Genomic DNA, 25,478 nt, shown 5'->3' on the forward strand with positions numbered 1-25,478 from the left:
CCCAGGATTCACTGGCCATCAAGCTGTCCAGGGAATTCTGGGAATTAAAGTCAGTTCATCTTCAAGTTCCCAGTCTGAAAAATGCTGGTCTGTATTCTCCCCTTGTGTCAGGAGTTAAACTCTGCACCAAGACTTGGCTAATCCAGACATTTCTGAATAAGCAGGAGACAATTTTGCAGATGACTCCTGGGTTGTTTGGCTAATCCCTGATTAGGCTTCCTCCTTTTTAAGCTTTTGTTTTATATTTCTGGTTTTTATCTTTCTCTCCCCACTTGGAAGACCCAGCCCTGCATGGCTTCTCCCACACAGGAGCATCTCCTGGAAAGACACAAAGCAAACCTGGAGAAACCCCAGGGTCTGCGTCCGCCCCCCCCAAAAAAAATCAGCCCTAGGACCCATAAATCAGAATAGTCTCTCCCAAGGAATCAGGGGTGGGGGGAGCTGCCCCAAATGCCCTCCTCCTTCCTGGCCATCTTGGGTCTTTTCTATGGGTCTGGGCTTTGCTTTCCCAAGTGTCTTATGCATGAAAACAGGTGGCAGTGGAACATGGGATGAGCTCCCCTCTTCCAAGGACTCAGAAGATGGAACTTGGAGGGGGCTTTCCATCTGCAACACGAGACTCCTGAGCTCCCCTTTCTCTTCCCCCCTTCATTCCTCCCTTGCTGTGAGGGGCAGCCTTGATTTCTCCATCTCTTTTCACTTGGTTTCTTCTGACTTCTCCCTCTCTGTGTGTTTATTTGTGGGTGTTTTTTCAACTAGGCAAAGTTCTGATAACTACTTTCCCATTAAAGTTGATTTGATTCTTGTAGTCTGGCCACACTGTTGCATCAGCCCTTTTGTAGGGGTGCCCTTGAGCATTGACTTTCAAAATAAAGCAAATGTTGGCATGGAATCAACAGGCAGCTACTTCAGATCCGTGACATGCTGGGGCATTAAATGTCTCCTGGGTTTTCTCTCTAACCACGATGGCAACAAATGTCACATTTCTAGTTAGCTTCAGCCACATGTGCCGTGTATTCCCTCTGGGCTCAGTTTCAAGCATGGAGACCCCAAACCTCTCAATTCTAGATGACCAATTTAATTCAATCTCTGCCCCTGTTATTATGAGCCATATGGGGATTATTTCCCTTTAATTTCCCTCCAGAGAATTTCCCAAGAATGTTTGAATCCAGGAACGAGTTGAATTATCCAGGGATCTCTCCTCCTGAGAGGCAGAATTATGATAAAAGTTTCAGCTCTGCTCTTTGGCCAAATCTTCGAGGGGAGACTTTGGGCAGAGAAATAGGGAGTTTGGGGACAGGGAGGGTCTGTACTCTTGAATGTCTGTCTCTCTCCTTTCCAGGTGAAGCTGAGTGTTTCTCTGTGTTTGAATCAGGAAAGCAACTGGATCATATTCCACCTTGTGAGACTCCTTTGAATTCTTCTCATTCTTCTTTAGAAACAGGAAGGGGATTGATTGATTCGCCCCATGAATGATGGACCTCCTGCTTCTGCTTCTGATGCTGTTTTTGTTCCATCCAGTCTCTGGGAAGCTGAGAATAAAATGCCCACTGAGTTCGGAGCACCAGGATGGAAAACAACCACAGAGCTTTTACAGCCCAGGAGACCATCTCATCGGTATAGTTGTCACTGGAAAGGAAAGACTGCATACAAACTTGCTTTTCAACCTGGCTCCTTCTCTTCAGTTTGTTTTTCGTGATCCGTAAGTCATTCAGGGTGATAGAATTGCACTCCCTCCATTCTAACACTCTCCTTATTTTCTGTTTTTATTTTTCATTTATTCCTATATTGGGGATTGTGTCTAATTTCCTCAATGATTTTCCATGGCTTCTCTTTTTTGTCTGATTTTGTGAAAGAAACTCAAATTGAAAAATAGGCCTGAAAAAAAGGTGAAAGGACTGCAGATTATTTTCCTCTCTCAGTTCAATCCTTAATTTATCACTTGAATAATGAATTTTATTTAAAGTAGTGGTGGAACCAGTTGTAGTTGTCGTACCTCAGCCCATTTCCATATTTGTATAACTGATTACTGCTTTTGGATCAATGTTGACTTAAGGTTCAGTAGGCTTTTGGAGACTTATATATTTTTAAAAAGTATTTGTTGCTGCCCATTATAACAACATTTTTTTTTACAATAGGGATGCTTATGATTTTCCAGATGCCTTAATGTACATTTTCAACATTCAACTTCTCAAGAAGAATTCCCAGTTCCTGCACAATCTCACACTGGGCTACAACATGCATGACAACTATTTGAGCACTTTCCGCACTTCAGATGCTTTGCTGGACATTCTCTCCACTGGAGAAGCCAATGTCCCCAACTACGGCTGTGGAAGGAAGGAGAACCTTCTGGCTTTTCTTGATGGAGCTGACAGGGACATCTCCATCCAGATGTCAACATTAGGAGGCACCTACAAAGTCCCACAGGTTTGTGTGTGTTTTTCTCCATCTGGTAAAGTGAAGGGTGGGTGGTGGTGGGTGAGCAATAGATGCAATTATGTCTTCTCCATGGAATCCAAGAGATGCTTTTCTCCATATTAGCAAAAATTTCAATATTTTACCCCTTTATGTTCATGGTGAGATTAATCATAAAAGGCCTGAAATGCAAGCAATTCATTCCCTGGAAAAGACATTCTACCAACAATTTGATTGATCAAAAAATATCCCTGGTTGTTGGGGCCTCTATTGGCATCTTCATTTTCACATATAAAAAATATCTACAATATCCAGTCGGATTGAAGTTGGCAATAGTAGCATTTTATCTGATTAAAAAGTAGAATAAAAAGAAGTCTAGCAATTATAGGCCAAACTGACTAGGAGATATTGTGGCTAAACTTTATGCCATGATCCTCTTAGTTAAACTTGAGAAAAATGTATTCCTTGCAGAAGAACCAGAAGGTTTTAGGTAGTGAACAGCTATATAGATTTTATAATAAATATTGCACGTCAATAATCTAATATTGCTAACAATTTGTCTTAAAATCTCTTATCTATATCAGCAAACTAAAACACAGTTTGCTGGCTTTCTAAATGTTAGTGCATTTGTCATAATTAACAGAGAAATATTATATAGGAAATTGATTGCCCTCGAAATGGAACTCAGCCTGTTGGCCCTGATCCAGGCTCTTTCTCCAGGTCCTTGTTTAAGAGGGAGGTTTGGGCTCAATGGAGCCATGAGAAGAAGGATTGATACTTACCAAGGAGGAAGGGAAGGATGCATATTTGAACCCTTGTTAATCAGTCTAGATATTGACAACTTACTTCAACGAATGAAGGATCCAAACACAGATCATAAATAAATGTTATTTCATTTTTTGACAAAAATTACTAAATTAGTGGACCAGCGAAATGCAGTGCACATAGTATACAGTACTTGGATTTTAGAAAGGCTTTGACAAAGTAAACGAAAGCTAAAAATATATGGGATAGACAGCATCCGCCCCAGATGGACTCAGCCTGTGGTCCTCAATGGAACTACATCTACATGGAGGGAAACAAGCATGCCGGTTTGGCATCACGCCGATGCGAGCTGCCGACAGATCCTCTGCTCGGTTCGCCCGGCCTTTTGCACGAGCGTGGCTGTAGCAGGCAAGGTCTTTTCAAGGTGCGAGGACCAGTGGAGAGGGGAAGCATCGGAGCAGCAGAGGGAGAACGGCGATTTCCCCCACGAAGCGAGAGGCTCCCTCAGATCGAGTGCAAAGGAGTTCGGCTGATTAATGGCCGACCAGAAGACGTGACTGCCAGCCTTTAACAAGGAAGGGAAAGACAGCTGCAGGGAACATATCGGATTGAAAGACGGTAAACGAAAGACCTTGATTTAAGAACCTAAATTTGAAGAAATTAATAATATAATTGTTCTGAGCACGGATACGTAAGTGGGTGCATTGAGCTGAAGCGGCAAGTAAAGACGGACAGGGAAAGATTTAAGAGAGCCGAGTGGCAGATCGGATAGAGAAGGACTGAGTTTTTGAATATTTAAATTTGGAGGATTAACAGTGGGCAAGACGGTGAAGAGAAAGACAGTCGGTTGGATCTGTCCTCCTCGTGGGAAAAAGGGGAAAAAGATCTGTGAGTCACAAGGGTTTGAATCAGCTTTAAAACTTTGGTGAGGCGGTGCCAAGTCATACTGATAGAGAGAACAGAAGGGCGACACCTTGAAAGCTAAAACTGAGCGCCGGGGAGGGGGGAAACAAACAAACCATCCCCCCCTGCCTCTTTCTTTACCTCACTGACAACAAGAAGTGATTGATGGGTGAGCTTTAAAACGACTTTCGTGAGCTCTGACCTCTCCCGTCTCTTGACTCTCCACGCTGAAACGTTTTTTCCCTATCTAGTGGACGCCTCTTAGATACTACAGAACTGTTCTACTGTATACTGTATAGTACTGCTCTAATTTAACTATCTTTCTTTTTTTGGGGTGTGCATTATAGTGGATTGATTGTTGTTGAACAACACACTGAGACTTGGGTAACTGATATATTGTTAACATTACTGTCTAGATACCTAACTCATTGGTTAATCAATTAATTAATTAAGTATAAATTATTCAAAAAGTTTATAGATTAATGTAATAGAACTGTATAAATACTCTAACAGCAGCTAGAAGGTACTGGAACTACAGATCAAAAGGGGAGAGCTGAATTAAGTTAAATGGCAACAAGAATAGTAACCTTAACTAAAGGAAGCAAAAAACAAACTTCTCTATCCACTCCGGTGAGGGAAAAGTCGCCTGAGGGCAGGCAGACGGGAGATAAGACAGCCTCAACTTCACAAGGCCAGGAGGTAACAATGGACTCTCTACAGGAAGCAATATTGAAGATGAATGAAAACATCACCAAAGGCCTGGAGGGAGTAAAGAACGAAATGAGTGAAGCCAAAAATAATATGGGGAGGATTGAAGAGCGTGTAGGGGCTATCCAAGCAGCTTTGTCAAGGAATGAACAGGAAATCAAAAAAGTTAAGGAGAGAACAGAAAAAGTAGAAAAAAAGGATAAGACAGAGGATAGACTGGAATCCATAAACACAAATCTGGAGGAGGCCATCCTCCACCTAGAATTAGAGAGATCAGCGTTTTATTTGAGACTACAAAATGTAGAAGAAGCGAGAGATGAAAATCTTTGGGAGCTGATTGCAGAAATTCTGGGACTAGTTCTCGACAGGCCCAAAAATGAGGTCATTAACGAATTGGATGAAGTTTACAGAATTAACACAAGTTTTGCGAGACGCCATCGACTTCCAAGGGAGATCCATGTGAGGGTTCTAAGAAGACAATTGAGAGAGGATATTTTAAGCACAATAAGAGGGGACTCATTAACATATAAAGGTAAAGAAATTCTTATCTTAAAGCAGATCCCCTGGAGAGTTAGAGAGAAGAGAAGGAAATATAACTTCCTCTCCTCACAATTAAATAGACATAGAATCCAGTTTTGATGGCTCCTTCTGGAAGGAATGCTAGTAACATGGAGGGAAAAGAAGTACCGGATAGACACCTTGGAGAAAGCTCAAGAATTCCAGGAACTTTTATTTGCAGACGAAGAGAGGTTTAATAAAGAAGGAACCTTAAGTAGAAGACAGGAAGATATTATAACTGAATCCCAACTGGAGGGGCGAGAGACGAGAGAGGTCAGAGAGCAAGAGAGATATGGCAGAGAAGAATCAAGAGCAAGGTCATCAATTGAGACAAGATCTAAAGGTGCCCTCAAAGCAAACAACATGTAAAGGAGTTGAGGAATGGGAAACGAATATACTATCAGCAAATATAAATGGTCTTAACATAACATCAAAAAGAAAACGTGTACTGTTGGATTTATTGAAACAAAAGTTAGATGTAATCTGTCTTCAGGAAACCCACATTAAAGAAAAATATAATAACCTGTTGAAATGCCCAAAATTAGGTAAAGCATTTTGTTCGTCAGCACAAACAAGAAAAAGGGGAATTGTGATGTATATAAAAGAATGGTTGAACCCCAAATTAATATATGCAGATAAAGAGGGGAGAATATTAATGGTGGAGATAACGAATGGTGGGGAAAATTTTTTACTAGTTGGAATTTATGCCCCAAACCAAAAACAAGGAAGATTCTATGTAAATTTACACAAGAGGATAAATGAAATAAAGTGGCAAAATATATGTATTCTAGGGGATTTCAACGCAGTAGTAGACGGTAAAATGGATTACAAGGGTTTACACAAGAAAAGTACTAGAAGGAAACTACCGACTACCTATGCAAATATGGTGAAGGAACTAGACCTCTATGATGTCTGGCGAACAATGAATGACAAGATACAACAGTACACATTCTACTCTCAACCACATAATTCTTGGTCCCGTATCGATATGGTCTGGTCAAACCTGGCACTACTTATGGATACTGTAAATATTGAAATAACAACAAACAAATGGGCCGACCATCATCCAGTCTTATGGCAATGGAAAGGAAAGACAAGGATAAAATCTAGGTGGACACTAAACCAGAACATATTACAAGAGAAACAATTTGTACAATCAATAGAAAAGGAATTGGGATATTTTTTCAAAGAAAACGGTAAAGAGCAGACATCAATACAAAATGTCTGGGATATGATGAAGGCAGTCATGAGGGGAACATCAATAGCCTATATAGCAAGAAGAAATAAAATGCATAGGGAAAAACTTAATACATTGAACAAAGAATTAAGAGAGATAGAGCTGCTGATTCAGAAAGAGCCAGACAATATTAAATACAGGGAAAAAGGAGAGTTAATTAAACACCAAATAAATTTGATTTCTCAAGAGGAAGTAGCACAAAACATTAAGAGAATGAAGCAGAATTATTTTGAACATGCAAATAAAACTGGGAGATGGCTGGCTCACAAAATAAGAAAAGATGATGCAAAAAGAACTATTAAACAACTGAGCGACGAGGAGGGGAACTTGAAACAGGAAATAGGGGAAAAGAAAAAGATTGTACAGAACTACTATAAGAAACTATATGAACCGGACGAAATTAGTGAACAAGACATCAGAAAATACCTAATAGAACAGAAACCTCCAGTCTTGCCGGAGGAGATGAGAGAGATGCTTGACAAGGAAATTACACAAGAGGAATTGAAAAAGGCCATTCAAAAACAAAAAAAACAATAAAACACCTGGTCCAGATGGGCTTCCGTCGGAAATCTATAAAAAACTCCAAAATACCGTAAAAGACAAATTATTACAATTATTTAATGAGGCACTACAAAACGGTAAGGTTCCAAAATCATGGGGGGAAGTTTTCATTACCCTAATACCAAAGGAAGAGGCGGATAGTAGTAAAATTCAAAACTATAGACCTATATCCTTGTTAAACGCGGATTACAAAATTTTTATATCAATTTTGGTGGAAAGATTGAAAATAATATTAAATCAAAACATCCATTCGGACCAAAACGGCTTTCTCCCTAGAAGACACATTCGGAACAATACAAGAATAATAATTAACACCTTGGAATTCTACGAAACAAGATCTGAGAAACAATTAGCATTAATTTTTGTCGACGCGCAGAAAGCATTCGATAATTGGAATTTTTTAATCACACAACTAAAAATGATGAAATTCGGCGACAAATTTATTAAGATTATAGAAACTATATATTCACAGCAATTAGCAAACATTATAATTAATGGAGAATTAACAGAGAGGGTACGAATCGGAAAGGGTGTTAGACAAGGGTGTCCGCTCTCCCCATTACTATTTATTATGTCGTTAGAGGTACTCCTAAATCAGATAAGATTAAATCAGGAAATTAGGGGTTTGACCATAAAAAAAGAACAATATAAAACACAGGTCTTCGCTGATGACATGGTCTTTATTGTGGAAGACCCTCTAATCTCAGGACCGAAATTAATGAAGGACATTGAGGACTTTAGGCATGTGGCCGGATTAAAAATAAATAAGGAAAAAACAAAAATGATTATAAAGAACTTTCCCAAAAAACAGATAGAAGAACTAGAGAAAGCAATGGAATTAAAGGTAACTAAAAAGGTCAAATACTTTGGGATTTGGCTATCTGCGAAATGCTCTTCTATAAAAGAAGATAACTATGATAAACTATTACGAAACATCCAAAAAGATTTTAAAAATTGGTCGAAGCTACAAATATCATTGATGGGAAGAATCGCAGTAATCAAGATGAATGTCTTGCCAAAAATACTCTATTTATTTCAAACGGCACCAGTCAAATTAGGAGAAAATTTTTATAACGATTTGGATAAAATGGTACGAAATTTTGTGTGGAATGGCAAAAAGCCTAGAATAAAATATAAGCATCTTCAAGATAAAAGAGCGCAAGGTGGAATGGGCCTACCGGAATGGAAAGCATATCATCAAGCAGCAACAACAATGTGGATAAAAGAGTGGGTAATGTTAACCAACAAAAGAATCCTAATGATAGAGGGCCACAACTTGCAATGGGGGTGGCACAATTACTTATGGTGTGAGGGAAATAAAGTCCACAATTATTTTAGAAGACACCATTTAAGAGGGGTACTGATTAAGGATTGGCTGGAAATTAGAAGGAAATTCTACATCCAACTACCCAAATGGATATCCCCGACGGAAGCCCCGATATACCCAAATTTGATAAATTTTGACAAAAATGTTATTTACAAACAGCTGTTAGATGACCAAAATAGACTAAATTCCAGGGAAAATTTGGCTGAAATGGGAATAAATATTGATTGGTGGCCATATTTTCAAATACAAAATAAATACAAATCAGATCTAGCACAATTTGGCTTTCAGGACAAGGACCAGGAATTGGATAAAATCTTAATAGGACCAGACGAGAAATTAATCTCGAAAATATATAACTGCTTGCTGATCCGAAAAATGGAAGCAGAAAGAGTGAAAGAAGTCATGGTAACCTGGGCCCAGAATATCGGCCACACAATTGACCTGGATGACTGGGAAAGGGTATGGGAGTGGAACCTGAAATTAACGAAATCGACGGCCTATAAAGAAAATATATACAAAATGTTCTACCGCTGGCATCTCCCTCCGACAAGACTGGCAAAAATTTTCTCAAAATTATCGGCCAAATGCTGGAAATGCAAAACAACGCTGGGCACGTACTACCACATGTGGTGGACATGTCCGGTGGCTAAGACATATTGGAAGCGAACGCTAAGATGGCTGAATGAAATCATGTCAATTAAATTAAGTCTTAAGCCGGAAATGTTTCTATTAGGGATAACAGATCAAAAAATATGTAAAACCAATCAATACCTTCTCGCCCACATCTTGACGGCGGCAAGGATCGCTTACGTGCAGTGCTGGAAGAGTGAAAATGCCCCCACTAGCACAATGGTGATGAACAAAATCTTAGAATTAGCAGAAATGAACAGATTGACAATGCGGATTAACGATCCAGATGGATCTAGAAAGACTTGAATCCTGGGCCTATCTAGCAAAAGGAAATCCAATGTAGAGAAAAGTAAAATCTTACACTGAGGCTAGAAAAACCAAATGTACAGGTACAAATTAGGTGAAACCTGGCTCAATAGCAGGAACTGTGAGAGGGATCTTGGAATCTTAGTGGACAATCTCTCAAATGTGAGCCAACAATGTGTGGCAGCAGCCAAAAAAAGCCATTGCAATCCTAGGCTGCATCAACAGAAGGAGAGAATCCAAATCACGTGAAGTATTGGTACCGCTTTATAATGTCATGGAAAAACCAGCCTTGGAATAGTGCATGGATGGAGAACCTTTTCAGCACCAAGTGATCTTGTCAGGGACGCAATCTGGAAGAGGAGTTGCACAGTGTACATGCCAATGCATACATGTGCACCAGGCAGCTCCTCTTACCGTTTCTGGCATTCACCCACATGACAATCAGCTGGCTGGTGCGCATGCACTCGCAGAAACCGGAAGACCAGCTCTTCCCCTTCCTGGCACTACTGTACACACAGAGGCCAGCTTATTGTTGCACACACATGCGCACCAGAAACCCGGAAGAGCAATGGACAAGTCCGCGCGTGCCAGATGACATGGCTCTGCGTTCCACTCAGCCCAAGCTAAGAAGCTGAGGCAGAGGGTGCCATTCCCCCTCCTGGGGCCTCTGTGCATCCCGTTTTTGGCTTCCCCAGTCCCCAGAAACACTCTGCCAGCCAAAAACTTTGGTCTTGCTTTACAGCTTCAGTCCGTGGGGCTTGAAAAGGGAAGCCCTGCGCTCAGCTGGTGGGTGGGGGCTGGAGGGTGGGTGGGGTGATTCGGGCGGGGTAGCCTCGTAGTCCCATGTGGGCCCGATTAATGGCTTCAGTGGGCTATATCTGGCCTGTGGGCCGTAGTTTGAGGACCCCTGGTATAGGGTCTCCTTCTTGAGCAGAGGGTTGGACTAGAAGACCTCAAAGGTCCTTTCCAACCCTTTTATTTGGTGATAAGTTCTGTTATATGTATATATGTTTAGCATGCTAAATACCTATTGGAATATGCTGATTTACACTGTGATATTATCATACTTACACATTGGATTATACACCCTGTGAGGAAGACTTGGGTTCTTTTGTCATAATAATTATCTGATACTTAATAAATCAAGCTCAAAAGTTATGGTCTTTGGGAAATGACATCCTAGCCATAGATGGTCAGCCAATAGAGCAAGTAAGGCCTTTCCTTACCTGGGGTAGTTTTCTCTGAGACTGAATCTTGGCTCCCTCATCATCAAAGGAGCTCAGTTAGATCAAAGACAGGAGTGAAAGTGGTGCTTAAAAGAAAACCTCATAGCTCTCCAGCTTCCTCAGCCCCAATTATTGAAGTATCTGAGGCCAAGGTTTCCCCCATGTTCTGACATCAATCTGATGTTTGGGGCTTCAGAGAGAAACCACCAGCAGAATCAACTGAATCCCAGCCGCTGAGGAGTATCTTGGGCTGGGCAAAAGGACTCCAGCTGCTGCCCCTCAGAGCTGATTTGGGAATTTACACAATTTCTGCTTTGTCTAAAATCAGAAAATGTGGATATTGGCATTAAATTTTATCTATGGAAACTGACAGACTCAGAAAATTGTGGCTGTTAGAACAGACATAATTTCAATTAAAGACCCATTTTGGATTGTATTACTGACAAACTGTATTAGGAACTGAGGTCTCCCTGTTTCTTGTACAACTGGAGAAGAAGCTAAAAAGATTCCTCCACAAAGAATCTGGGCCATAGAAGCATTAAAATATGCAGCAACCCTCAAAATTATAGTAGGCCGTTAGAATACTTCAGTTGGCATTTGCACATGTTAATCTAATTGCAATAAATTGTAGGGGTGAGATACAGTAATATGATTTACATTGTTTATAGTTTTTTACTTTATTTATTATTTTCCACTTTTATAATACAATCTTGCTAATATTCTGTTTTTAATATTTTAAACAATGTCTAATTAACAAATTATTATAATGCTTTCATGAGAACAAGATTGGATTTATTAAATATTGTGGACTTGATCTGACCCCAAATATAACACAGCGTTCTTCATTGTGGAAGGTTTTTGAATGCAGCTCAGAATCTGATAAGTCCAGTGAAACTCTGAAGATGAGGCTACGGATTATCAGCTTTTATTTCTGCAGAAAGCAAAAGACTGGATGACCTTTTGGTCTCCCACCTTAACAGAGCAGGCAGAGAGAGAAAAACAGGAGTGCGCCAAAAACCTTTCCAAACATCTTACAGCTCACAGAGCTTGCACAGAACGTCATTGCTATAGAAACATAAATTGATATCATGTGAATTTCATGATTTTTCTCAGTGCTCTGAAAACAATGGACTTTAGAAGAGAAAAGAAATACATTTTCTGGCAAATAACTAAGAGCTTTGTTAGGGAATGCAGAATTTACATTTTAAGTTACAAACAAGGCTCCTTGCAGAATCCACATTTTACTTTTCACAAGACGTTACTTTGCTAGGCTAAGGTTGGCAATTCGCCTAGAACCAGGATGGCGAACCTATGCCACGCGTTCTACAGGTGGCACACGGAGCCATTTGTCAGGGCACGCGAAGTGTTGCCCTGTTAGCTGGCAAGAGTGCATGTGCAGAATGGCCAGCTGAGTTCAGCCTTTTTTAAAGCCATTTTTCGCCCTCCCTAGGCTCCAGAGGCTTTATTTGAGCCTGAGGAAGGCGAAAACAGTACCCCCCCCCCCTCCGAGGCCCTGAAGCCACCAGAGTGCAAAAAACCAGCCCTACAGGCAAACCGGAAGCTAGGAACAGACATCACTTCCAGTTTGCTCATAAGGTCATTTTTAGTCCCCCATAGGCTTCAGAGAAGGTCCTGAAGCCTCCGGAGGGCCTCCAGGGAAGCAGGGGAGGCTGTTTTCACCCTCCCCAGGCTCTCATAAAACCTCTGCTGCCTGGTGAGGGTGAAAAAAGCATGCAAAAAAAGGGGGTTGTGCCTGTTATGCATGCATGCACGTTGGGGGGGAGGTGTCACACATTGCATTATGTGTGCAGCACGACCCTCCCGAGCTCCCCCGCTTATGGCACGTGAGCCAAAAAAGGTTTGCCATCGCTGGCCTAGAAGTTTTATCCATGGAGTTGGCACCTTAGGTTACAATGGAGCTTCTCTCAACAGCAATTTAACAAAAGCTGAATTAGGTTACACTCTGTGTATGCTCTAATCCAGTGATGGCAAACCTTTTAGAGACCGAATGCCCAAACTGCAACCCAAAACCCACTTATTTATCTCGGATTGCCAACACGACAATTTAACCTGAATAATGAGGTTTTAGTTTAGAAAAACAACTCATAGGTGATTAATGTCTTTTCTCTGAAAAAAACCCCACAATAACAGCACTTTCAATGATACAAAGACCTTTTTATTGAAAGGTAAAAGTTTGCATTTGGCGTGCTTTTGATTAATGTGACCTTTGCTGTTGAATGCACACTGATAATTTTTCTAACCTTGACTCAGACTTTGGAAGTTTGAGAGCAACACATGCAGCACTCAGGTCATCTGTTAGTCCAGGGGTGTCAAACTCAATTTCAATGAGGGCCCCATTGAGGTTTAATTTGGAGGCCATGGTGGGCGTGCTCTCACTGCTGCTGTGCTCACTCTCCTTGGTTGCCAATGGTGTGTGCAGGAGGGCAAAGTATGTGGGTCAGAGGGAGGCCCACTCCCACTCCTTATGAGACCTAGCTTTGTAACCAAAGCATCCTCAGTGATAGGATGGGAGACCACCAGGAGAGGTCAGGAGGAGGGGACAAGGGGTTGGTCAAAGGCAGCAGGGCTGCTGGAGATCAAGTGCTAAGGCAGGATTTACCTCACACCTTCACTCTCTCTCATTATAATCTCCTTCCTTCCCTTCTTTTTCCTTCCCTCTTCATTCTTTCTTCCCCCCTTTTCTTATTTTTCTTCGTCTTTCCTGTCCCGACTGGAATGCCCAAATGCAAAAGGGGAAACATTCCTTGCCTTATGATCAAATGGCACTTTTGCTAGTACTTTGTGGCCACTGAAAAGACTGAGAACAAACCAGGCTCAGTTTATTCCATGCTTGCATTTCATGAGAGAAATCGTGCTTCAGCCAGGGCACCCAAACTGCTGCCCATTTTGTGGGCGACAGCTGAGCAGGGAGGCAGTGTGTATGTGTACTTTGATCCCCATTCAAGCAGGGCCTCTCATTTCCTCCCCGGCACAGTTGGGGCATGGAGGCTGCTGCCACCTAAGCACCATGATTGCCCCCTCCCCAGCCAGCCAGCCCCACCTGACCTGCTCCCTGCCAGCTCCTGCAAATCCTTGCCATTCTCCTCCTCCTCTTCTTCGTTTTGTTGTCCTTCTCGCCCAAGCGGCAGTGGGCTCCACAGGGCAGGCTCTCATTTCTGCACTGAGGCAGAAAACTCTGGTGGGCTGGAAGTGAGTGCAGATGGCCTCCCCCCCCCCCCCCAAATGCTTCCTGGCTCAGTTGGAGGCTTCCTTCAGCCTTCAAACAGTTGCAGGGTTTTTTCTTTGCTCCCAGGTTGGTGCAAGAGGCTTTCCAGCGGAAAAATGGGGGGAAAAACCCTGCGCTTTCTGCACCCCATTTTGGCCCTGGAAAGCCTCCTGCACCAACCTCGAAACAAAAAATAAAAAATAAAACCCTTGCAACTGTTTTAAGGCTGAAGGAAGCCTCCTACTGAGCGAGAAAGCACTGGAGGCCCAGACCATTCATTCCAGCCCACCGGAGTTTCCTGCGCAATGTGAGCACGTGCACACACACACACACACACACACACACACACACACTCTCTCTCACACGTCCCCCGCCCTAGCCCCCCACAAAGGCCCGAAAACCAGCTGGCCAGCAGGAGGTGCGCCTGCATGTGGATGCTAATGGAGCTGGGCTGGGGTGGCTGGTGTGCCGGGAGAGGCTCTGTATGCCACAGGTTCCCCATCATGGCTCTAATCCTTTCAATTCCTTTTTCAGATCAATGATGCAATCGCTTCAGAGGCTCTGAGTGATAAAAGCAAATTCCCCTTTTTCCACCACATGTTCCCCAAAGGAGGATTCCAGTACCCAGCAATTGTCCAGCTGCTCCTCCACTTCAGATGGACCCTGATTGGCCTCTTTGCTTCAGACACAGAAAAGGGAGAGAATTTCATGAGGACTTTTCCTCCTGTGCTTGTCAGGAATGGAATTTGTGTGGTTATATCACAACTGTTCTCAACAACTGGACATACAGCAGCCCTCAGGGATTCCCTCTCTAAGTGGAGACAAGTCAACGTCTTTGTTCACTTCATGGAATATGATTCCCATTGGGAGAGAATTCTTCCTTTCCATTTAACTTTTATGCGTCTCCCAGGACCCATTGAGGGGAAAGTCTGGATCCTCACAAGTTTTGCATCATATGAAATGGACAAGCTCAGACTTCTCAAATACATCCATAGTGTTTGGAACTTTGGTTATCTGCCAAAAGAAAGGCCAAAAGATTCTGCCTTTAAACCCTTTTTCTTTGTGGAAGAAAAGTTTCAAGATCATTATTTTCATTGTTCTCTTTCAAAGAATGTCTTTTCTGTCAAGGGCCGCAGAAGATGCACCCAGAAAGCCCCACTGGAGACCCAGAGGAAAAGGGACAGAGAAAGGGCCCAAAATCACTACGAACCTTACAGTCTCGCGAAGACTCTGGCTCAGGCCCTGAATGCTGCATATTCCTCCAGATCGAGGAGGGGAAGGAAGGAGGGAGAAAAGATCTTGGGGTCTCCAAGGTTGCAGCCATGGCAGGTAAGGAGATCCTGATATGGATCCATTAATCTTAGATCCTTTGGAGGAGGAATCCAGAGGAGAAGGAGGGGAACCATCTCAACAGATTTGGCCAATTTAATTACTCAGGGAATTAATGGTTCCAAAGAGTAGATACCATGGCATTTTTATATTTAGCACTGCTAATTGGAAAATGCTGCATTATTTTAAAATAAATTCCCGTATTTGTGGGTTTGTGATTAGCCTGGTGGAATTCCACCTTCCTTCCGTCCTCATTGCAGGTGGGTCTGTGTGCAGCTGGACAGGCAGCTAAGCCCCCCTATTCTCCTCCAATGAAATGGAGCCTGGCGTGGATCTGGATGCTTTATTGGGAGAAGAGGGCAGGTGAAACTGAGGAGATGCAAATAGTGGAAATCAAATAGAAAGACGAGATAGGCAGCATTAATTAACAGCCAGCAAAGAAGCAGCTGGAACCTCTCCAGCGATGCTCCGTGTGAGGGACGGAGGCCGTCTCCGGATGACCAGGGGTCTCGGTCACAACGGCTGCTTCCGTCTTCTCCAAAGGCTGACAGAAAATGGAGTCTGGCTTCAGACCTTAGAGTTAGGCTTATCTGCCCCCGGCCACTAGGTGGCGCTAGAGCAACAACAGCACAAGAGTTCCCGTATTTTTCAGAATATAAGACGCAGCCTTTTTCCGTCAAAAAGAGTTTGAAAATCTAGGTGCGTCTTATACATCCAATACAGCATTTTTTGCCTCCCGAAGCCCCACCCCCTTCACCAAAATGGCCCTGCATACCCTTATGGAGGCTTTCAGAGAGCTCCTGGGGGCTGGGGAGGGCAGTAATGAGCAAAAAATGGACGATTTTTGCCCCCCCGAACCCCCAGCAGCACTCTATAAGCCTCCATAAGGCTATGCATGCATTTTGTTTGCACAAAATGGGGTTGTTTTTGAGAAAAGTTGGCCATTATGTGCTCAGTTTTGCCCTCCCCTAGGAACAGTCTGCAAATCCCACCAAGGCCATTGATGACTTTTTTAAAAGGGGGGGGGGCGTTTTCACAAAAACAGGCTGTTTCGGGAAGGTTTGCAGAGTGTAAAAACTTCCCCCCCCCTCTTGGAAAGCTCTTTAACTGGTTGATGAGAATTACATTGATCAAGTGCTGTGCCAACAGAAACAAAGTCTTAGGTGCTGCAGATTGTCAGCGATTTCCTTCTCCAGCACATGGATAAATACACCTGGAAACATCTACCTATCTACCTACTCTCTCTTTCTCCCTCTCTCCCTACTGTATTTCTCTCTCTATCTCTTTTTATTTCTCTCTCTCTATCCCTCTACCTACCTACCTACCTACCTACCTACCTACCTACCTACCTACCTACCTACTTTTTAAAAAAAATTGCGTCTTCAAAACCTTGGTGTGTCTTATACTCCGATGCATTTTATACTCCGAAAACTACAGTACTTGTTGTGGCATGACAACCTTTATAAATTAGGAGGAGACCCTGAGACCATCTAGCCCAACCCCTCATCTCTGCAGGAATCCCAGTTCAGGCTTCTCTGACTGATGGCTGCTCAGTCTTTGCTGTCAGACGATCCATGAAGAGGAGACTGAACTCTGCTTTATTGGCTCAGCTCTAAAACAGCTCATCCTTTTATCATATTTTTTCTCTCATTCAGTTAAAATCTCCTCTCTTGTAACTGAATTCACTTTTTCCATGTCTGGCACTCTGGAATAAGCGTGAGCAGATCTTACACTCATGTGTAACAGGAGTCGGTTATTGGAAGAGGGTTCTATCCAGTGGTGGGATTCAAATCTTTTTTCTACTAGTTCTGTGGGCATGGCTTGGTGGTCATGTGATTGGGTAGACGTGGCCAACTTGACATCACTCACGTCAAGAGGTACCTTGCCTGGCCTCTCCTTGCATCAACAAGATACAATTTCCCTGTCTATTTATTTACTACTAATGAACATCCAAAATATACAATTTAATCCTATGTATATATGCCATATGTGTACATACATATTACAGGGTATAGTGTGTGTATAGGCACACAAAAAGATACATTATCTACTTTATACACTGTATGTGTATGTACACACACACACACAAACACAGAAACACAGAGCTCTTCTAAAACTACACATTCAACCTCACTTATTGCGTTTGGAAAAACACACCCAGAGTCCACTTTCTGCCACACATTTAACTATCATTTCTGCACATTAGAACATTACACAGGCCTTCAGATGTTCTTCCCTCGCCTGCACATGACTGTCAGAGCCGGGAGATGTCATGGATTGGGTAAAATGTGGCAAAGCTCACTTAACAACGCTCTTGCTTAGCAACCAAAATGTTGGGCTCAATTGTCATAAGTCAAGGACTGTCTCTGCCTTCCTCTGCATGGCAGCCTTGACCTAGTAAACTCCTTCCCTTTTCTGGCAATTTTCCTCTCTGTTAGTGGCACCAAAATAATCCAGAGGATATAAGGTCTCCAGCTGGAGCAGGGGGTTGGACTAGATGGCTTCCAAGGTCCCTTCTGACCCTACTAGAGCAGGGGTTGGACTAGAAAATGACCCCCAAGATCCCTTCCAGCCCTTTCAAACATTGTTGTGCTGTTTGAAAGAGTCTTCTGAAGCCATGGTTTGTGTCCTTCCTTCCTCTCATGTTCTCTCTTTCCCTCCCTCCCTCCCTCCCTCCCTCCCTCCCTCCCTGTATCTATTGACCCATCCATCCAACTATATCTCATTCACTTCCTCCTCCCTCCCTCCCTCTCTTTCTTTCCCTTCCTTCCATAACTCCATCTTTCTATCTCTCCTTTCCTTTCTTTTCCTTTTCTTTCTTCTTCCTTTTCTTTCGTCCCCTGACTCTCCCTCAGACTCCCAGGAAGGAAGGGAGTGAGGGAGGGAGGGAGGGAGGGGGTAGGGAAGGAAAGGAAATGGGAAAGAAGGAAAGGATAAAAAACAGTGGGAATGGGAGCAAGAGGCCACAGCAAAGGCAGCCAAACAAGCTGGGCTGCATGGACATGTGGTTGAGGCAAGGGAGCCAAAGAGCAGCTGCAGCAATGACTCTAAGGCCCCAGCCAAGGCCTGCAAGGCAAGTAGTGGTGGGGCAGGACACGACCAGGCAGAATTTTTACTATGTGGGGGCTGAACTTGCTGAATCCCACCACTGGCTGTATCCTCCCGTCTCCAACCAAGAGATTGTGTCAGTTGGAAAAGAGGCTCCCAGATTCCTCCTGATCTTCAGCTCTTCTCCTTGTTGTGTTTCCTCAAGGCTAAGAGCAGCTCCTTTGATCTCTTCCTTGGCTTCATTGTCTTTCCCTGAAGTTCACGTAGATTTTATACAAATTCTCCTCCAACCTCGGTGCCTACAAGGCAGGGGTGGGTTTCTCACCCCGTTCCAACCGGTTCGGTTGGAACGAGGCCGGCGGCATCCTCGTGCATGCACGCGCCGTGCGCGTGCACACGTGCGCCACGCGCATGCGTACTGGCATCTGTGCGATGCTCCAGCTGCTCCTGGAGGATCGCGCAGGCGCTGTATGCGTCCTGCGCATGCGTGGAAGCGCAGAATTCGGCAAAACTGGGTAAGGAGCAGGCGCGCGCGCGTGGGCGCGCAGGCGCGGGGGGGAGGCCTTCGCCGTTCCCGGAAGTTACTTACTTCTGGGTTCGGCGACCAACTGGATCGCGGGGACCGCCGCGAACCGGTTGAAACACACCCCTGCTACAAGGGGACCTGGTCGTTGAGTTGGGGTCTCCCCAAACCAGAACATTCACTTCAGTGGTGGGTTTCAATTTTTTTAGAACCTATTCTGTGGGTGTGGCCTACTTTGTGGGTGTGGCTTGGCAGTCATGTGACCGGGCAGGTATGGCCAACTTGACATCACTCATGCAGACTCAGTCACATGACCACCCCCCCACAAGCCATGTGGCAATTTTTTGGGGAACTCCTATGAAAGGGGGGGAACCTTCCAAAAATAGACAACTGGAGGATTAAGGGCTGAAATTAGGGAGATCGGAGAAGTCACAACAGAGAGGAATCCAGTAGAAAGCTATCACACGTTGTGGAAAGAACTTTGGGAGATCTGTGGAGGTGAGAAAGAGGGGAATCCAGGAGAAAACTCCTGAGCTTGCCTCTGCTGTCTGATGGATCGTGCCGCTGGACCTGTCCAGCGGGCGGGGGTGAGCGTGGAGCAACAGAGCTGGGGCAGGCAGGCAGGCGTTTGGAAGTTACGTCCGGGTCCATTTCACCATCCGGTTATCCCGATCCGGTGAGAACTGGCAGAAACCCACCACTGATTCACTTCCTGAGATTCTTACAGCTGCATCTCCCTTCTTTCCATGAACATCTCCCGGCTGACTCAGATTCTGTTTCCAGTTAACTACGATTTTGAGTCATTTTCACAAGTAAATATATCAAGTTTGGTATCCCTCATCTTTTTTACAGTCCATCATTCATGTTCTTATATGAGACTTTATTGTTAGTCAAGTCCTAGTTGCTAAAAATCAGATATTTTTCTACTGCTTTTTACTTATGCGCCCTTCTCTTCGTGGTAATCATAAATATTGTTTCTGGAAACTCTTATAAAAATTTTTATTCAAAAAGGTAAAATAAAACTATTACAATGATAAAACAAAAGTAGACAACACATTTTTTTAAAGGTGCATTAAAAACAGGCAAAAACATGCATATCCCCCCCCCCTGTTGAACACAATATAGCAGTAATAGTTTCTCCCCCTTGCAAAACAGCCCCAATATTATAAATTACACATCTATTTGCAACTACTTGACTTGTCATCTATCTGCTGTATATAAAAAACGTAGTTAACAGGCAATACAACAATAGTCCTTCGGGATTGGGCGGCATATAAATGTGTCTAATAAATAAATAAATAAATAAAATAAATAAAGTTAAATTTCAAAAGTTCAAACTTCTGTGTTATCTGCTGTTGTATTTAACCCACAGAATATTTACAGGGGCTTCTTCTCTACTACAGACCACCACATTCATTACCTCTGATCCATCCAGAATCTGCCCAGGGTTAAACAGCTTTGGTTGATTCTTAATAATAAGACATTTCCTTAAAATTTTAATTAGGATCTTTCTCAACAACTGCTTTCCATTCCCCAAAGTCATGGAACCTCCTGAAAATGGAAACATGACGACTCTTAAACTCCGTGGCATGACAAAACCGCGCTCGACTAAAGCGCGCCTGATTAAACCGCGTCACTGACGTCATCAACAGGGCGACAACAGCGAGCGCGGAGAAAGAAGGGTGCTTTAAATAACACTTTGAAAGCAAGCCGATTCAAGTTAAGGTAAGGGTTAGGTTTAGGGTTAGTATTAGGTTTAGGGTTAGGGTTAGGTTTAGGGTTAGGGTTAGGTTTAGGGTTAGGGTTAGGTTAAGGGTTAGGGTTAGGGTTAGGGTTAGGGTTAGGGTTAGGGTTAGGGTTAGGGTTAGGGTTAGGGTTAGGGTTAGGGTTAGGGTTAGGGTTAGGGTTAGGGTTAGGGTTAGGGTTAGGGTTAGGGTTAGGTTAAGGGTTAGGATTAGGTTAAGGGTTAGGTTAAGGGTTAGGTTTAGGGTTAGGTTTAGGGTTAGGGTTAGGGTTAGGGTTAGGGTTAGGGTTAGGTTTAGGGTTAGGTTTAGGGTTAGGTTTAGGGGGGTTAAGTTTAGGTTTAGGGGTTAATTTTAGGTTTAGCGTTTACAGCGTGCTTCTGTCTCCGCGCTGTTGTCACCCTGTGATGACATCAGCTACGCAGTTTCGTCGAGCAGGCTTTAGTCGAACGCGGTTTTGTGGTGGAACCCTTAAACTCTTTGTTTTCCAGTTAAATATGACAAGTTCATTCCCCAATTTCCCTCAATCTTCTTGAAAGAATCAATTTCATCAGTCCTCCATTCTGTCCGCTTTGAATCTTCAGGGTCCATGGCCTCTCCAGCCATCTCCAAGCAGTCTGCCTTCAAACCAGACTCCTTCCTCAGGGATGCCAGCAGCAAATTAAATTCCAGTCCATCCAATCCATCCTATTCAACAATTGTTGCGTGCTTCTGATTATTGCCTTTAAGTTGATTTAAAACCATTTTTATTTTATCAAACTTTTAAAATGAAATTTAAAATAAAGTTTCAAATAAAGCTTCTAAGTTGAAAGACTTTATATTCTTTAAATCACATCAAATTAGCTTACTCTAAGATCCTATTAATTACCATATTAATAACAGAAAAATTGACGACTAATGGCAAATTATAATCCATCACCTTCAGGTTTCATAGGAAAGATTAAAAATTGTTAAAAATTATTTGAGTAACATTTTGAAGACAGTTTTTATCCATTTAGTTATCATACCACCTCTCAAGTTTCCACAAAATTCACAAAATTCTTTGTGAGTCCTTTATTAAAACCCAGTTCTATCACCAGAGCTCCCATAATCCATTTAGAAAGTGTAATGATATGTGAGAATGACTTTTGGGGTGAGCAGAAGAGAGGCTGCCTAGGGAGGGATCGGATAAGAGGGGAGAATCCTGCAGCTGCATAATGGGAGATAAACTCAGAAAGGATCCTCCCTAACTTTTCAGGCTGAGAAAGTGGGAGATTTGTTCTTTCAGATTTTAAATTTTTTGTTAAAGTCACATTACAATAAAGCAGAATTAGCACATCTGGAGATGTTTTCCATCAAGATTAAAAGGGGGGAGATTAGCCTGAAAGATTTCTTCTTGATCAACCCATCCTTTCAGGGAATCAACCTGTTGTTTTCAAAGAGTTTATGGATCATCTTTTTTTTCTCTGTTCATTCTATTGAATGTTCCCTATAATTGACCAATTGTGTGGATTATATTTTCTATATACATATTTTGTCAGTATGTGATTGACAGATTTTTCTCAAACTTTTTCATTCACTTATGAAGATAATGGCAGTATTTGTACCCTATTTAACCATATTTGGAGATTGAACAATTGTAGAAGAAAGATTCAATGTGGGATAAGAAACAAAGTTTTCTGCTTTTCAGATTCCTGGATGTTCCCATTCTAGTTTCATCCCTTTCTGGAGAATAATGAATTTTGGAATATTTCTGAGGCAAAACTGTACTTGGACCAAAATGGAGAGATAAGAGCAGATGTTGGCATTCACGGCTTCTTGGTTCTCCCCAACGAACATTCCAGGGAAGAGATTCTGGCGTATTTTATAAGACAGAGACTTTCTATCAAAGAAGATGCTCTTTCACAGCTAAAGTTGCTCAATAAGGTGAGAGAAATTTTGGTGTCTTTTCTGTTTTCCAAAGCCTGAGGTCCCATTTCAAGTGGGCAAAGCCTCCAGGGTGGTTGGCCTTCCATGCCAGTTGGTGTTATCTGATTGTAGTTTTTTAACAGATGGGACCTAAGTGGAGGGGCTTTGCCCTGTTTTATGGAAATCCTTCAAGATCTTACTGGTCAGAGGTTTCTTTCTTCATCAGTTTTATTCTATATTTAAAAAAATCTAATGGAATAAAAGTTTCCTAAATCTTTTACATATGTCATCATACTTAATTTTTTTTCAATTCAATCCATTAATAAAGTTTAAAGTAGAAAAGTACTTTATTGTAATATTAAATACCAAAATCAAAAGGGAGGAAATAAATTAAGAATCTTCCAGACTTCCTGGGCAGGACCTTGCTGATGGTAGCAGCTTAATAGAGCTGCTCCCGAGTTCCTGGTCGCGTTATCTGTCTAGACATCTGACAGGTACCTTATCCTTCAGGCAAAGAAGGGAAGGAGAAAGATCCAACTGGCAAAGTGCCTTTTTGATCTTTGCAGCTTTTATGTCTGCGAAGAGAGGGGAGGGCAGCTGAGGCTGAATCATCTCCGTGCCGGAATCTACAGCTGTTTTTTTACAGCCCAAAGTAAGATCCCCCCACTTAGAACAATATTTGAACTATTTGATTTTAATACAAGCAGAGTCCATACCTGAGAACTTCATTTGCTTATTTAAATCTTAGCTTCATTTTTTACAAGATCTTTCTTTGTTAATTTGGCTACTTAAAAAAGCTTTTAAAATGACGACTGTGAATTCTCCGTAACAATGCTCACCTTCTTAATCTTCTTGCAAAGAACAGCTATAAAATTTCAAAGGAAGGGAGTGATTTATCACTCTGCCTTATAGCCGGCCAGCAGACTTTCATTAATTAGTTTCACTTCTACAAGATTTTACAAGACCTTTTTTAATTAACTTTGCTAATATATATTTCTAATATAGAGAAGTCTAAAATGACGTTGAATATGCTGAGCTGTTTCGTTACAATGCTTTTTTTCTGAAACCTTCTGAAAAGTCCTACAGAGCTAATAAAGGGGTGATTTAATACATCTTTTCGTAGCTGCATAGCGGGCCAGTAAAGTTTGATTAATTGCTTGAAGATAAGACTTGGAATGGCCTCAAAACTAGGTTCTGGACTGAAACACCCTCCTAGAAGTACATCCCCAATACCTGGCACAAAGCCGCAGCCTCCACCCTCTATGCCCCCTACTGGAGACTTGCTAACGAAAGAACTTTTTTTGGAAACTTTTAGAGTTTTGAAAGAGGAGATAAAAGAACTTAAGGCGGACTTGTATGATAAAATTGATACTAGGATTGATAAAATGAAAGATGATATGCTGGGACTTGTAACTGTATTGACAGAACATGTTTCTGGAATTGAAGATAATCTAGAGGATCTTTACAAAGCTAATACCAATTTGACATCCAAAAGTGAGGTGGTTCAACAAAAAGTTGAAAATGCTGAAAAACAAATTATTATGATACAGTACAGGCAGATGGAGCTGGCATTAAGAGTAAGGGGGTTACGTGAGGATAAACAGGAGAACTTGAAACAGATTCTTTCAGAAGCTTTTGATTGTCTGGTGGGAAGACCGGGGTCTAACTTTGACTGGCAGATCGATAAAGCTTATCACGTTAATTCTTGGGTGGCAAAACAGAAGCAACTTCCCCGAAACGTAGTTATATATTTCACTACAAGAGAGCTCAGAAACATGATACTACAAGAGTCCTATAACACTAGGCTCCAAATTGGGAGCCAGGATTTGACTATTCTGAAAGAAATACCACCTCAAATGCTAAGAGCCAGGAGAGACTACGCTTTTTTAGTGGAAGAACTCAGAAACCATCAGATACAGTACAGATGGGATGCACCATTTGGTATTATATTTACATTTGACAGGCAAAGATATCGTCTCAACTCCGTATGGAAAGCTTGAGATTTTTATCACAATATTTTGAAGGTGGGACACCCTGCACCATCTGGATCTGGAGAAAGACCACAAGAAGGACAAGACAGACAGCAAACCACACAACTACCAGACAAGATGTACCATCTCCCCTCCCTAAAAGGGCAAGGTGTTATGGAACAAAGACCTAGCCGTATGACTACCAGATGAATGGAAAAACAAGCTAAAAGGCAACAGCCTCAACAATCACCGGCCATCGATCAAGGAGTTACAGCAACAAGCTCAGAAGCCATGGGAGGAGCTAGGCCAAAGGTTAAACAGGCCATGAAGGAGGCTCTAAAAAAGCTTCAGGTAACCAAAGATGACATCTAAGTTTCTAACATGGAATGTCAATGGATTGAATTCTCCACAGAAGAGAAAGAAAATATTTCACTATCTTAAACAGTTTAAGAATGATATAATATGTTTGCAAGAAACTCATATCAAATCAACTGACCAAAAATATTTGATTAACCCAAAACTTGGTCAACATTTTGTAGCTTCTGCTATGGAAAAGAAAAATGGTATAGTTGTATACTTAAGAAAAGACATCAAAGCTGAATTAATTGAAGCAGATACCTTTGGAAGATATATCGCATTAGATCTAATCTTAGAAGGGAAAAAGACATTACTTTTGGGAATTTATGCTCCTAATCAACAGCAAGACGGATTCTATAGAAATCTTCATGCTAAATTAGTGCAGTGGGATTATAGGTCTTGCATACTATTGGGCGATTGGAATGGTGTGATAGACACTAAAAGAGATAAGAAGACTTCTCACCCAAATACTAAGATGCGAGCAAAGTTACCCAAACCTTTTTTTGACATGATGGACGACTTTGAACTAAGAGATATTTGGCGAGAAAGAAATGCAGAGGAATATGATTTCACTTTCTTTTCTGATAGACATCAATCCCTTTCAAGGATTGATTTTATACTAATCACCAATGATTTGCTTTCTAGGGTGAAGAAGACAAAGATTGTGGCTAGGGTCCTTTCGGATCATAACCCAGTTTGGATGGAATTGGGAAGGGCAGTGCAGGCAAGAAGGTCTTGGAGATTGAATGAAAACTTATTT

Source organism: Thamnophis sirtalis, unplaced genomic scaffold (assembly GCF_051295495.1).
Source record: "Thamnophis sirtalis isolate CommonGarterSnake01/CBP01778 unplaced genomic scaffold, rThaSir2_p1.2 scaffold_15, whole genome shotgun sequence".
Lineage (NCBI taxonomy): Eukaryota > Metazoa > Chordata > Lepidosauria > Squamata > Natricidae > Thamnophis > Thamnophis sirtalis.